Here is a 15,541-nt window from a genome sequence, read left to right on the forward strand (position 1 = left end):
GCGGGCCTGGGCTGGGGATTCGAACCCACCACCTTAGGTGTATGTGGCTGGCGCCTTAGCCGCTTGAGCCACAGGCGCTGAGCCAAGACCTGGTTCTTGAGGCCTACATTTGTTGAGTCACATATGCTCCTTCCAATCTCAGATCCTGAGGAATTTAATATTTGCACAACAGTGAAGTTGTTTTTCCTTTATACACTTAAATCATTTTGAAATACATTATTGTGAGAATGATTAAATTTGAAATTATCTTGGTCAGAGAAGTAGGCGGGCAAAAGAAAATAATACAAAATGATAAAATAATACAAGAGCAAACATTAAAAGAGATTTTAAAAATTCTTCTAAGTGAAACACTACAAGTAGATAAATGCATAATATTATCTATGTTTGTCTAGTTCAATAAAAATTTTACCTGCTCAGTTGTGTTTTTTTGGCTCAATGAAATTCTTGAGCTGTCTTGGAGAGATAAAGTACAGGGAGGGATATACTGATCAAATTTCTCTTGCAAAAGACAACAGTTAATAAATGTAAAGACTAAATTTAGATTTGTACATAGTTCTAAAATGATCCAAAAATGATGTCAGAAAATGTTTAAGTGGAAATAGGCCAGGAATAAGATTTCTGAACTGTTAAAGAGAATAGCTTAAAAGCTACCATATTACTTAAAAGACACACAGTCATATAGTTCTGACATGGGTGTCCCTAGTTTTCTGGGGCAACTACAACTTCTGAATTACAAATCAGATATTTGCAGGTAATATTTCTGTGGTTCTCAAAGAAGACAAAGCCTGTTGTCTGGGCCCATGATGACTTGAAGACATGGCTCTAAGGATTACATTCTTCGAAATTAATATGTGTCTATTGCTTTGGACAGGTTGATCCCTCTTTGAGGGGTGTACAAATACAGAGTTGGGGAGGCAGTGGCTTTAACCTCAATTCTCTTTGGCTACAGTTTTCCTAATTCCACTGCTTTTCATCTACTCAAACGTGGTACCAATTGCTGTAGTAGCTACTTTCTCACTTGTCTTCTGGGACAACAGTATTTGTTGATAAAATCCCTCAAAGAGGAATTGGTTGATCCAAGAATAGCTTCTCTGAGCTGTGCTTTTACAGGGCAGCTCACAAACTTAACCTCTCAAATGTAGTTCCCCAGTGAATCTTTTTTTTTTTTTTTAGACGGAGCCTCAAGCTATCCCCCTGGGTAGAGTGCCATGGCATCACAGCTCACAGCAATCTCCAACTCCTGGGCTCAAGCAAGTCTCCTGCCTCAGCCTCCCAAGTAGCTGGGACTACAGGCGCCCGCTACAACCCTGGCCATTTTTTGGTTGCAGCCATCATTGTTCTTTGGCGGGCCGGGCTGGGGATTCGAACCCGCCACCTTAGGTGTATGTGGCTGGCACCTCAGCCTCTTGAGCCACAGGCACCGAGCCCAGTGAATCTTAACATATCCTTTGAAGTTGCTTCTAAAGCTTGAAAGAAGAATAAAAAATGATTTTATCTTACTATTTTTTTAATAAAAGTACTGTCAAACAGTTTTAGAGATACAGAAAAATTGCAAATTGAGTACAGAGAATTCCCACGTACCCAGTATCGAGTTTGATCTATTTTTAGCATCTTATATTAGCATCCTACATTTGCCACAATTACATAACCAATGTGGATACATTATTAACTAAAGTCCATACTTTATTCAGATTTCCTTACTTTATATCCAATGTCTCTTTTATAATCCAGGATCTCCTTCAGGACACCACATCACACTTAGCTGTGATCTCCCCTTAGGCTCCTATTGGCTGTGAGAGTTTCTCAGGCTTTTCTTGCTTTGAATAACCTTGAGAATTTTGAAGAGTCCTGGTTGGGTATGTGGTAGAATGTCTCTCCTCAATTAGGATTTTGTAATTTTTTTTTTTTTATCATTAGGCTTGAGTTATGGTTTTGAGAGGAACAGTCCAGACTTAAAGTATCATTTTCATGACATCATGTCACAGATACACACTATCAGCCTGGCTACTCGGTATTGATGTTGACCTTGACCATCTGGCTCAGGTAGCATTTGTCAGAGTTTTCCACTGTAAAATCGTTCTGTGGAGTGTTCCCAGAAGGGATGATCATTTGATTTGGTGGGCTGAGTGAAGGAGTTGCCCGCCCCAGTGTGGATCAGCACCATACAATCTTTCAAGGCATGCAAAGGACAAAAAGACAGAGAAGGTTGAATTTGCTCTCTGCCTGACTAACTGAATAGGGGTATCAATCTCTTCTTACTTACCCTGGTGCTCCTGGTTTCTAGGCCCTCAAACTTCACTTGGAGCCTACACCATTGTCTCTCAGGTTCTAATGCCTTTGAACTATTCCCCTGGTGTTCCTGAGGCTCCAGCTTGCAAATGGCAAGTGAGGACACTTCTTAGCCTCCAAAATGGTTTAAAACCAATTCCTTATAACCAATCTATGTATCTATATATCTATCATTTATCATTCTATCTTTGTCTCTGGAAGACTCTGGAAAAGACTGTAGCTATCTATCTCATCTGTGTATCTATCTATCATCTATCTATAGCTTATCAATTCTGTTCCTCTGGAGAACCTTCTAATTCATACAGGTATATATAGGCTTAGGACTCTTATGTCTTCTTGGAGAATTATGTTCTTTGAAATTATTTAAGGCCCATCTTTATGTCTGATGATTTCTGTTGTTCTGACGCCAGTTTTTCCCCAAATTAAAGTATTTCTTACTTTTAACTCTATCTGAGACTTTAAAGTGGGTTTCTTGTAGACAACATGTAACAGGGTCTTGTTTTTTAATCTACTATGATATCTGTCTTTTAATCGTGTATTTAAACTCTTTGTGAGTAACTAATGATTCTGATGAGAAGACTGGTGCATTCTTTATCTTTGTTTTCTTGTAGGTAAGATGATTTATTTTTTCTAGTTTCTTTCAAGTTTTCTTCTTTGTCTTTATCTTTCTGCAGTGTGAACATGATTTGTCTACGTGTAGATTTATTTATCTATTTATTTTTTTATTTATCCTGCTAGTTGGTCTCTGGTCTTGTCAGAGTTGTAATTTGTTGTCTGTCATTAATTTTGGAAAATCCTGGCCATTATCCATTCTAATTTTCTCTGCTCCATTTTCTCTTTCTCTTAATTTTTCATTCTTATTACATATATATTAACCTTTTTAAAAGTTGTCCCACACTCATTAGATGAACTGTTCTGTTTTATTTATTTGTTTTTTCATTTCATTTCAGTTTGAAAAATTTCTATTTACCTATATTTGAGTTCACTGATTCTTTCCTTGGCCATGTCGTCAGCTTTTAATTTGTAGCATATCCTTTTAATTCCTTCTTAGAATTCCATTTTTCTTTGTATATAACTATCTCATTTTACACTTGTCTACTTTTTTCATTAGACTATTTATCATATTCATCCTAGTTATTTTGAATTTATTGCCTAATAATTCCTAAGTTTATGTTATATTTGAGTCTTATTCTGAGGCTTGTATTTTTATCTTCAAGTTGTATTTTTTCTGACTTTTTAGCATGTTTTCTAATTTTTTCTTGAAAGCCATCATGATGTGTTGTGCCCACCCCGGGGGTCACCTACCCAAAGACCACTCACAATCACAAATCGATGCAAAAAGCAAGAGGCAGGTTTATTGCTGGCGCGTCAGGGTTCCTCAGCCACAAGGGGGAAGGAACCCCGAGAGGCTGTTACAAGCTGCTTTTAAAGCGAAAAACTACATGCAGGGGGGGTGAGGGGGCGTTAGGGTATGAGGCGGTTGGTGATTGGGGAATTCATAACTTGCAGGGTTGCTGGGCAGTTTTGCTCTGGGGACTTTTTGCAACGGTTATTTTTAGCGCGGGTATGAGGGAGTAGGGAGGGAGTAGGGTGTTGCCTCCAGGTGCAAGAGTCTGATATGCGGGTAGAATGTTTTCATTGTTTTAGGGCCTCCTTACTGCCCTGTGGCCTAACAGATGCATTGGATGATAGGAACTGAGGTAGAAGAGCTTTAATGTGAGGTTTTATGTTAATCTAGGTGGGAGTTAGGCAGGGTCTAATGCGGTTTACAGAGGCTTTAAATTACTCTGTTGATCTTGTTTTTGCCTCCTTTGTTGCCTTTGGGCTCCCGTAAGTACTCCTTCTCAGATAGTCTGAATCGTGCCATTTCTCTCAGCTATAATCCCCTGTAATCGTATTGGAACCCTGCAAGGTGTTACGGTGTGGAGGAAGGGAAATATTTTTTAATCTCATGATTAAATCTCATACTTCTAGTGGGCCTGTGTCCCAGGGCTGATACCCTCACAAGGGTTTCTTAACTTTTTAAAGTTTTCTTTTCCCTATTAGGTGAGAGAAAACCTAGAGGTAGCTGGAGTTGAGTAATTGTCTTTCCCAGGCTTGTGATAAAAGACTCTAGAAAAATATGTTCTTCTGGAGTGTAGTCTTTGTTAGAAAGAAAACTTTTGGCTTATTTTATTGTGGTTACTCTTCCCTTCCCCCTGCTAGAAAGATTGGAGGATCTAACATAGCCTCCACCCCACACACCAGACTGCAGCCCCAGGAATTTCTCACTCTTGTGCTAGTCCATACTCAGCTGGCCCCCAGAAATTTATCAATGTTTTCATTTGAATGTTCTTAGCCACTTATGGCTCCTCTGATCTCAGGTGTGATGCTCTGGATTCTCCCAGCTTTCCAGATTTCAACATAAGAGTTTGTTTTGCAACCTCAATTCTTGAATGAGTCCAAGAAAAGTCACTCATTTTCAGTTAGTTTCACTTTTTCTTACATTAAGGATGGGAGTGATGACTTCTAAGCTCATTTTATTCCAGAGCTGAAAGTGGAAGTAGCTTCCAATCTCTTTTGTTAAACATAAACTTACTTACAGTTTATGGAGTTGAAGTTTGTCACAACCCCTAAGGCCCTGGTCTCAGTTGCAGCAGGAAGGAACCAGGCATGACATAAATACAAGCTTGTGGGAGGCAGGCTAACCTTGAGTGCAGGGTAGCCAGAGCCCCGCCTGCAATGGCTATTTATTAAGGTTACACACAACAGGTGTGGAGAGTTACAGTAATGACATACACAACAGATGTGGAGAGTTATATGTAAGGTGATTACATACAAGGGCTGCATGGTAAGGATGGCCATGTGCTCTTTCCCCACAACCCCCATGAAGAAGTACCGAGCATCAATGTTTAACACATGCTTATTAGTGAGTGACCGATCTTATCTCATTCCAGAACAGGCTTGCCAGGAGACTGTCCTGTTCTCAGCGTTTCCATTTAATGTGATAAGAATCAGTAACTGTCCTTTGCAAGCACGGTGTCCATTCCTCTACAGAAGCTAAAGAAGAAAAATAAATACTACAAAGTAATGGTCAGCAAGCTATTTTCAGTAACATTTTGGGGAGCAAGACCTAAGTCACAGTCATATTTTTCGGCCTTCGTTGTGGAAACAACCTGGTAGATAAAGCAGAAAAGGAGCTTTTAAACATTTCCTCTTTTTCTTTTTCCTCTTTTCTACTACAATTTGTGCCTTTGGCCTCTGGTTCACTTGGGTTTGAATTTAGAAAATTGACATTTTACTAGATTTTCTTTTAGTATTCAGGTATTGTTAAAGAAGACCCAGGAGAGATGAAAATATTTCTCCCGTCACCAATAATTCCTCCAGTCCCTGTGATCCTCTCCAAGATCTGCTGTCACAGACCCCGCCTGAGTTCAGAGAAGGCAGTTCTGGATGGTCTCCATCAATTCCCCTCACAGCGCTCTGCCTTTGTGTGGCAGTCGCACGTTTTCCTCTTAAATTTTGTTAGAAATGTTGGAACAGTGAACTAGTTAAAACATTGTGTTCAGTGTTGTCAGTAAAGGCCTCTCTAAACTTCTCATAATGAGCTTTTTCTTTGTGGGATGACATTTCCACATTTTCACAAATGCTCTAATTTTCCATGAAAAGCTAAGTCTAATAAATGGCTCAGTGCAGGGAAAACCTAAATAGAACATAGCTCTCTCCCTTATGTGACAGAATGTCACTCAATGCTTCTACCTGTTTCACCTCTCAGACAAACCACATCCAGCTTTTCCATTTTCTCTCTCTTTGCTCAGCCTGGGCAGCCCTCAGACCCTACATTAGAGAACCTAGCTTTATTATGCACAAAATTAGGTAAAAGAAAACTGCTTATGGCGGAGTTTGCCTTTGCTTCTAGCAAAGTGTGAATTAGCAAGGGCTGTCTTAAAATTAATCCTATATACATATTGCTAAGAAACTCGAAGCTGAAGAGCTTATCATTAGAAATTCTTTAGAAAAAAGCACACGCCTGTGAGGGAAAGGGCTATTCTTTTAAATAGCATCAACTGTAATACAGTTCCCATTAACTTTCAAAGCCACCAAAAGCACATTAAAAAATAGAAGTTCCTGGAGTGCACCTCAGCTTTACATTTCAAATGCTAACCCACACATTGGAAACTTTATAAGGTATAGTCAGGTTTGGGGGACTTGGTATGAAAAGCTTGAATAGATTAAACAAGTTAAAAAGGTTACTGTTGGGTGGTGCACTGCCAGCCTCACACAGAACAGGCCCTCAATGCTGCAGTGGCACTGCCGCCGCCAACAGCCGCCACATGGCCCATCCTGCCCGCTGGGGGTACTGTGCCTGACAAGGGAGATGTGCAGTCTCATCCCCCAGGTTCCCTCCCTGACAGGGGGCCAGGAGTGGTGGTGAACTGAAGACAAAGGGTGGTGATTAAGGGGTGTGGGTAAGGGCGGAGAGCGGGCCCCAAGTCATGCTAGGGTCTGTTCTCTAATGGAACAGATAGTGAGGAGCCAATGGACCTGGGCTTATTGGGCCCATTATCATATAAATAAAATTGCAAATTTTGATCCCATGGGTTCTTTAGGGAGGTGTGGGGAAGACACATGCATATTGAGAAATTGTTATATAACCCCAACCTGTTTGTTACCCCAAAGGCAGGAGGCAACAGCCAGTCCTGCCAGGGATAGGTGGGACAAATAGACAGGTCAGTTAGCTTCCAAAAGATGCTGTGTTCAGACGTGGGCGTCTCTTCTCCACTGGTGGAGTGGGACCCTCTCACTCTCCAAACCCATTCTCCTCTTCTCTTTGTAATTTGTTTGCCTTTCTTCTGCAGTAAATGCACATGATAGTGATTACTTTGTATCTGTGATCACTCCCTCATTGCCGAGGCACCAGTGCTCCTTGGCACTGGGAGCCAAGAACCAGGGAACATCCCTTTCCAGAGGGACCTGGCAGTTACCAGGTGATGAAAAGGGAGAAGAGTAAGAAAAAAATGAGTAATGATATTTTGAGATTATTATCAAGAAATTTTCAAAGATGACAATGTCTCCACAAAGCAAAAATATGTAAAAGATACTATGATGATCACAATTGTGAAGAACAGGGCTCATGGTTTACACAGGCCCTTTGTTCCTCCCAGGGACCTAGGGTTCCCAGCGGACAGCACACCCATCTTCCCGAGGTTCGCAGGTGCAGATCTGGGAGATCCTGTCTTCTGCTTACAGCTGACACAGTAAAATTCTCCCAGCATGTTCCCTTATCCATCCCCCTTTTGGATCTCACAGTTAAATTTGTTAGAGCTTTGTATTTCCTGATCACTAACTTGTAGGTAGCACTGGTTTAAGAGAAAGTATCCACAAGTCCTTAAAAAAAATAAATAAGTAATCAAAAAGCCAAATTCATTCAGTTTCAAGGACTGACCTGTAAATTGTGATTATGTCCTTTCCATCTTCTCAGTTCTAGGAAACAGACTTTTCTAACTTAACAAAATATTTTTTTTCTAGATCTAAACTTTTAAAAAAAATTTTACTGGTCTTGCAATTCCAAAGACCATTTTACTGCTTTTTAATCCCCAAATTAGAATATCAGTACTGACCTGACTCACAATCATAAGCAAGTAATGAAATACATAGAAAAATATCCACGTGTATTAAATAGGTAATGCTGGTCCTGCTGATGTTTCTAAAAGCTCGGTTATCATTCATCAGACTATTCTGTCATTTCTGGCTACCACATACTAAATACTTAGCCTCTGTTGGGCACTAGGTTAATTGCTTGATATGAATTATCCCATATAAATAATCTTAACCATACCCTGTGGTGAATACCAAATTACACTCAATTTACAGGTAAGGGAGCCACAGGCAGGTTAACCTCTCCAAGACTGCATAGCTTTAAGTAAGAAGCAAGATTCAAAACCAATCACAATTGAGAACTTTATAATTCAATCAATATTTATACCATTTGACCTTTTTATGAGAAATATTCAGAAGGTAATATAAGCATTAAACAACAGGTTCGACTAAAAAATCAATTTGGCATGTAACCTATTGTATATATTTTCTTGTTTTTTTATGGATTTGTCACACTCTGGCCCTGGACTGAGTCAGGATAATAATAATAAGCATAATAATCAACATGTGTTCAGCTGTTAGTATCTTCCAGGCACTGTGATGATCATTGTAAATAGATTATCTCATTTAATTCTCATAATAATGCCTGGGGATAAAAAATTTTATTGTTCCTATGTGCAGATAAAGAAACTGAGGCCTTGAAAGAACAATTTGACCAAGATTCTAGTTAATAAAATATGTGCATAATGCCCAGGCAACAAAATCCAGGGCAATTTTCTAGTATCAATGCAATTAGATTATCTCAAGTACTAAACCCTGGGCATGGGATTAGATTTAGAAACATAAACAAATAGACTTTTTTGAGGGATAAGCTTGTTGATTTTTTAAAACTTATCTTTTGGTCTTCCTCATTTCTTCTTTCATTTTTTTGTCCTAAGGGTACACTCAAATCAAATAAAAGCAGAGTCCTACTTTAATCCCCTACTATATAAACGTATCCTCCTTTTCTATTTTCTTTTTTGATAAAAATTTCAAAAATTACCTAAATCTAAGGATCTGGTATCTTTTACCTGATTTTGATGTTTATCATTAGCCTCTGAACAGAGCCCCAGTGACCTCCATCTCCTGGTATTCATACCCTCTTGGAATTCCCCCCCTGAGTGTGGGCAGGGCTATGATTTGCTCCTGACCAACAGAATATGGCAAAAGTGACAGGATGTCTCTAATGGGATTAGGTTACCTTTGATTAATATATATAAGACTCTGGCTTTCTGGAAGACAGGAAGGTAGGTTGGAGAGACTATCTCTTTCCAATGGTCTAGAAGAAGCAAGATGCTATGTTTGTGTGCCAAGGAACTGTGAGTGGCCTCTAGGAGCTGAAGGTGGCTTCCAGTAAGAATTGAAGCCTCAGTTCTGCAACTTCAAGAAAATGAATTGTTCCAATAATTTGAGGAAGCTTGGAAGGAGTTTGGAAGCAAGTCTTTCCCCAGTGAGCCTCTGATGAAACTACAGCCCACAGTCCACAGCCCCACCCAGACCTGGACTGCTGAGAACCCAGTTGGCTTGTGCCCCCACTCCTGACTGACAGAAACTGCAAAATGATAAATGTGTATGGCTTTAAACTGCCAAATTTATGATAATTGGTTAAAGAGCAAGAAAGAACTATGTACAAGTAAAGCCCAGTGCATGCACTTAATTTAGATAAATTCTTCTGAAACTAAAAAATAAACTAATGTTGCTAATGGTGCTACAGATGAATTGTCCATGCTCCAAGGGAAGGCTGACTCCTCTACTTTGCTGACTAAATTCACTCTTTTCTGGCCTTGTGAGTAATTCTCCTCTCTCCTTGGATCATTGTCATCTGCTTAGGTGGCACACTGATCATGGCTCCTAAAGATACACTCATATAATCTCCAAACCTGTATTACTTTATTTAGAAAAAGAATCTTTGTAGATGTGATTAAATTAGGAATCTTCAAGTGGGGAGATTGTATTGAATTATCCAGGTGGGCTGTAAATGTAATCACATGTATTATTATAAGAAAGAGGCAGAGAGGTGTTTGAGATACACAAAAGAGGAGGAGGAAATGTGAAAACAGAGGCAGAGGTGGGAGTGATGTGGCCATCAACTGAGAAATACTGGCAGCCACCAAAGCAGGAAGAGCCAAAAAACATATTTTCCCTCTTGAGGGAGCTGATCCCTGATGAAACCGATTCTGAACTTCTGGGATCCAGAATTCAGATAGCATAATTTTGTTTTGTTTTGTTTTAAGCCACTCTGTGATTTGCTACAGAAGTCAGAGCACTTAACCCAACTAATGAACTTAGTACTTCTCCCATCATTACAAAAGGAAGTGCTCAGCTCTGCTTCTCCCTCCAGCAGCCGCTCTTTTCTTTATAGGAAAATCCCTTTTGTCTCCACTTAGAGGCCCCAACTTGTCTCTGCTGACCTAGAGATATTCTCATTCCATCCTGACCTATTTTGCCTTGTCATGGTCCTGGAATTGCCCCGCAGCATTGCTATGACTTCTCTGTTGCTGAGTCATCCTGGCTTCTTCATGGTGGCTGACACAGTGGATCTGTCTCCTCCTCAAAATTCTTCCTCCACTCAGCTCCCAGGACATGGCACAGGCCTGTTGTCCCCCCTACTCTTTCTTGATTTTCCGTGCTGATCAGTCCCACTCCCTCTGTCTTAAGGCCAGGTGCTCCAGCACTTTCCTCTAGTCTCACTTCTGCCTTTGAGAGCTCATCTGATCCCATGGCTCTAACTAGCATCTGTTCCCAGTGACTCTCAAATGCGCATCTATGGCCTGATGTTTCCCTTACATTCCATCTTTCATATTTAACTGCTTACTCAACCTATCTACTCAGGTGGCTGGTTGGCATTGCAAATATAAAGTATCCAGAACTAAAGTCCTGGATTTCACCCCAAGCCTGCAACTCCTTTAACTCCAACCTTCCATTTGCTCCTGTCAAAACCTTTGGGGTCCTGTTTGCTTCACCCCCTTCCCTCATATCTTACTTCCAATACATCAGCCAGTCCTGTCTGCTCTTCCCTTCAGAGTAGGCTTGGAATCTGATCATTTCCTACATTGTTGTTGCTGACACTTGGGCCATGTCACCTTCACTTGCACCTGGATCATGTAGCTTCTCTGGGGGTCTCCCTGCTGCCACACTGGTTGTGCCATGTCGTCCACACAACCAGCATATCTTATGATGTCCTCAGTGAAGTCCTGCCACAGCCCTGCTGAGAGTCCCAATGACATCCCAGTGCGTGTCAGGGATCCACCACCCGAGTGACCTCTTCAGCTCTGTCTCTTGCTGTCCTGCTCTGCTCCTTCCACTCCTGCAGTGGCCTCCTTGCGGCCCTCCCTGACTTTCCACACTCACTCTTCCCAGCCTATGGTCTGTCTTCCTGGAAGCCTCTTCACTCTCTGACAGCTTCATGTTTGCTCCCCCCTCCCTTCAGATCTCAACTCAAAAGTCACATTCTTGGGCAGTGCCTATGGCTCAGTGAGTAGGGTGCTAGCCCCATACACCAAGGGTGGCGGGTTCAAACCCAGCCCCAGTCAAACTGCAACAAAAAAATAGCCGGGCATTGTGGCGGGCACCTGTATTCCCAGCTACTGGGAGGCTGAGGCACACGAATCACCTAAGCCCAGGAGTTGGAGGTTTCTGTGAGCTGTGTGATGCCACGGCACTCTACCGAGGGCGATAAAGTAAAACTCTGTCTCTATAAGAAAAAAAAGTCGCATTCTTTCTGAGGCTGCTTGGTCTGAAATTGCTAACCCAACATTTCCCAGGCACCTTCTTGTTTTCCTTTTCTCCTTGGCACGTATCACCATCTGAGACACTTTCACTCACTGATTGTCAGGCACTCCCACTAGAATGTACATTTCTTGAGGGCAGGAAACTGGATTTAGCTGCAGTGGTGTCAGGCATGAACAGCACTCACCGAGTATGTGCTAAATAGATGAGTATGTGAACATGGAGGTGGAATATTATAAATACAAGAAAGCACAGACAAATAAACACATTACAAACAGATAAAGTAAGAACAGTCTTTACCAAGGCCTACAGAGCTCAAATATAATTATCACGTAATCAGTCTGATGATTACAAAGAAGAACAATTGAGCTTACACTTTATACAAAGAGCACTTTGCCTCCCACGTGATGTAAAGCCTTCACGATTATTACTTCGTGTGTCCTTAGAATGTCTCTGGGGGCCCGGCGCCTGTGGCTCAAGCGGCTAAGGCGCCAGCCACATACACCTAAGGTGGCGGGTTCGAATCCCCAGCCCGGGCCCGCCAAACAACAATGATGGCTGCAACCAAAAAATGGCCAGGCGTTGTGGCGGGCGCCTGTAGTCCCAGCTACTTGGGAGGCTGAGGCAGGAGACTCGCTTGAGCCCGGGAGTTGGAGGTTGCTGTGAGCTGTGATGCCATGGCACTCTACCCAGGGGGATAGCTTGAGGCTCCGTCTCAAAAAAAAAAAAAAAAGAATTTCTCTGGGAGGAAGGCCGGGGCTTTATTTTTACTTCCTTTATTTAATTGTTGGAAACCTCCCCCCACTCCCACCACCAACGTGTATTTGAATCTTGCAGGTTGAGACCTTAATTCTTTTGTTTTAGAGACAAAGCCAGTTGGTTTTTAGTAAGTTGAAAAATATTCTCACGAGGAATCAAAGTGACCCTTTTAATCTTTTGAGCAGAAGATCTGTTTTTGGTCTCAGTGTTCCAAGTGGTTTTCCACAGCTGGGAGCCTCAGCAACCCAGCACCACATCCTGCCAAAATTAGGCTCTTCCTCTGTGCTGATCGTGACATTCAAAAATGTTTCTTTGTGGATGGGAACTACTGTCAGTGTCCACTTAACAAAGGTCAAAGTAGAATGAAACAGGAAAATCGATGAGACCTGAATGAACATTTTTAGAGAAATACGATAATGCCAGATTCTCACAAACACAGCGGGATTGGAAAAATACCCCAACAGAGGTATTTTTGTTGTTGTAGATGAGGCCCCTGGAGTACACTTTGATTTGTTTCCTGTGCTACATGCATGTAGTCAGAGAGATCAATGGAGCAGGAGGACAGGAGGACCAGACAAGGCATCTTCAAAGTCCAGTGGAGAGAAAACAATTTCAGTTTCAGTTCTGTTAAACAGCATTGCTTCCCCACCACCGCTTTGTGTGCTGTAGTCTAGAACATCTAAATGAGCACAGAGACTAAAGTAAAATACTGATCATTCTAAGTCAACTGTGTCTTATCAGAAGGCGTCATGTTTTCCTAGAACTAGGCTTTTCCATGATCCAGTTTCGACAAACATTTTCTTTTGAGTTTGCTGTTTCTTTACATCTGGGGACTTGGAGACGAATGGGTTTTTACTACACTGTGGGGACAAAAAATGCAGACTAAACCACTTGCATTTTGACACATTTGCTCACACTTGGAGAGCAAATCCTTCATTTTCCAAAGCACCTTTGGTTGTTATGTATTAGAATAAACATACCTGGAATGTTTAGGGACAATTATGACATGTTGTAAAGAAAATAGGTTAGTTAAACATAGATTTTAAGCTATTACAGGCAAGAAATGTCTCCATTTTATACCTGTGTCCCTTGGCGGTCACTGAGCACAAAGCAAATCGTAATTTGTATTTTCAGTGGAGCATCGTGGCCTCATCCACAGTGAGGCGGAGGATGGAGACCTGGAGGGAGAAAGCGCATGGCAGTTTCACAGGTGAGAATAGTGCTTCCGTGTGGGCCTGGCACATTGGCCAGCCTGAATGAACTAAGAGGCGATAAATAGGCACTGGCAAGCTTCCACCTGATCAAATTCCGGGGCCAGTTCTGAGTGGTGAGGACACCTGAGGAGCTGACTGTGCCACTTCTGGCCATGGCAGGTACTGTCCCACACCTGCAGTGAGCTGCCTGCAATGGCTGCACAGGGAACCAGAAGCTACGGCCAGATGCACTTGTGGGTGTTGTTTGTATTTTAGCGTTTCAGGAAAGTGGCCCTCTGTAATCTCCAGGATGAGTTTGTGCCCGGAAGAGTAACTGTGCATTATCACAGACACCAAAGGTGCTTCTCCAGCAGGTAGGAGTAGGCTGTACCCCTGCTCAGAGAGGTCTGGAGCATAAAGGGATGGCCACCCAGCCAGGCCTTCCTGCTCCTTCCAGCTTCACCTGGAGACAAATGGGGGGGGGGGCAAAGCTACAGAATACAGCCTACACCACAGCAACCCACAAGTGGAAGGGTGTGGGAGTGTGTGTGTGGGTTTGTGTGAGACAGGGAGAGAGAGAGAGGCTCAAGTGGGCAGAGATAAAAAAGACTTGCAGTCCTTAAGATTTATGTTTTTGATAAACTCAAGTGTTTCAGATTCCTGCCACTCAGAACTAAGACTAGAAGCAAAACTCCAAAGTGCAGCCGTCCCAGAGCATTCCAGGGTCCACCACACAGACTGATGAACCGACCAGCATTGCCATGGTATGTTTTTAAAGAGAGAATATCAGGAAATGAGGATATCAGCTACTAAACTATTAGGTCCTGCCATTAGCTAGTGGCTTATTTCTTTTCCCCTTTATACAAGCATAAGTTTCCATTAAATGGAAACCTTTTTTGAATGTATGTCAACCAACTGGTTCATGCAGAAAGCTAAAGTTTCGGCCTCCTAGTTACCTGCAGCATGTGCCCCAGTCTTCTGATTATCATAGTGCTTTAGGAAAACACTGCAAATGGGCCCCTGAGAGTCCCTGTCTTGTCAGTGGCCACTTACACAGCTTTGTGATGTGCCAAGCAAGGGCCTAGTGCTTTATGTACCTGTTAATGATTTAGAAATTGGGTTTTATTATGATCCATTTCACAGTTGAGGCGATGGGAACTAAAGAAGATGAACTGTCTTGTCCATTGTTACATAACTAGAACCTGGAGGAGCAGGACAGTGATCTCAGGAGACTAGCCCCAGAGGTCAGGCTCTTAGCCACCATCCTCAATGGCCTCTCCGTCTTAGTAGCCTTTAAAAAATTGGAAAGCATGACTTCTCAAAGTAATGCAGCATTGGAATGTGTAAAGAAAATGCCAGTATTACCCCATCTCCTCTCCAATTCAGTCTTGTAAGTTAACCTGACAGCAGGGAGGCCTGCCTCTTTCTCCCACCGTCTTTACTCCCATGCAGATCACAGCTGTGAGAATTTTGTTTCTGTTTTTGATTTTACAAAATCATATGATATAATACAAATTATGTCACCGATCTTTTTCACTTGGCAGCCTATCGTGAACATCATGTCCGGCAGTATTCACAGATGTGACTCATTCTTTCTAATAGCTGAGGAACATTTCTAAAGCACCAAGATGTGCCACAGTGCATTCAGTCATTCTCATACAAATACAAGTTGAGGTTGTGCCTTTAATACTTTCTTTTTGTCACTAGAAACAATACTGAAAAACAAATTCTTTGCACATGTGTTCATAAGTACCAGGATATTTATTTCCACATGTAGAGCCCACAAATTGGAATCATTACATCAAATAGCATGAAATTATCATGGTTAAATTTTATTTATTTTTTTTTTTATTGAACGGTAACTATGTACATTAATGCACTTCTGGGGTACAGTGTGGGGTTTTCACATGCAATCTGAAATACTTCCATCAACTGGTCAACACAGCCTTCATGTC

Source organism: Otolemur garnettii, unplaced genomic scaffold (assembly GCF_000181295.1).
Source record: "Otolemur garnettii isolate 467f Iridium unplaced genomic scaffold, OtoGar3 scaffold00071, whole genome shotgun sequence".
NCBI lineage: Eukaryota > Metazoa > Chordata > Mammalia > Primates > Galagidae > Otolemur > Otolemur garnettii.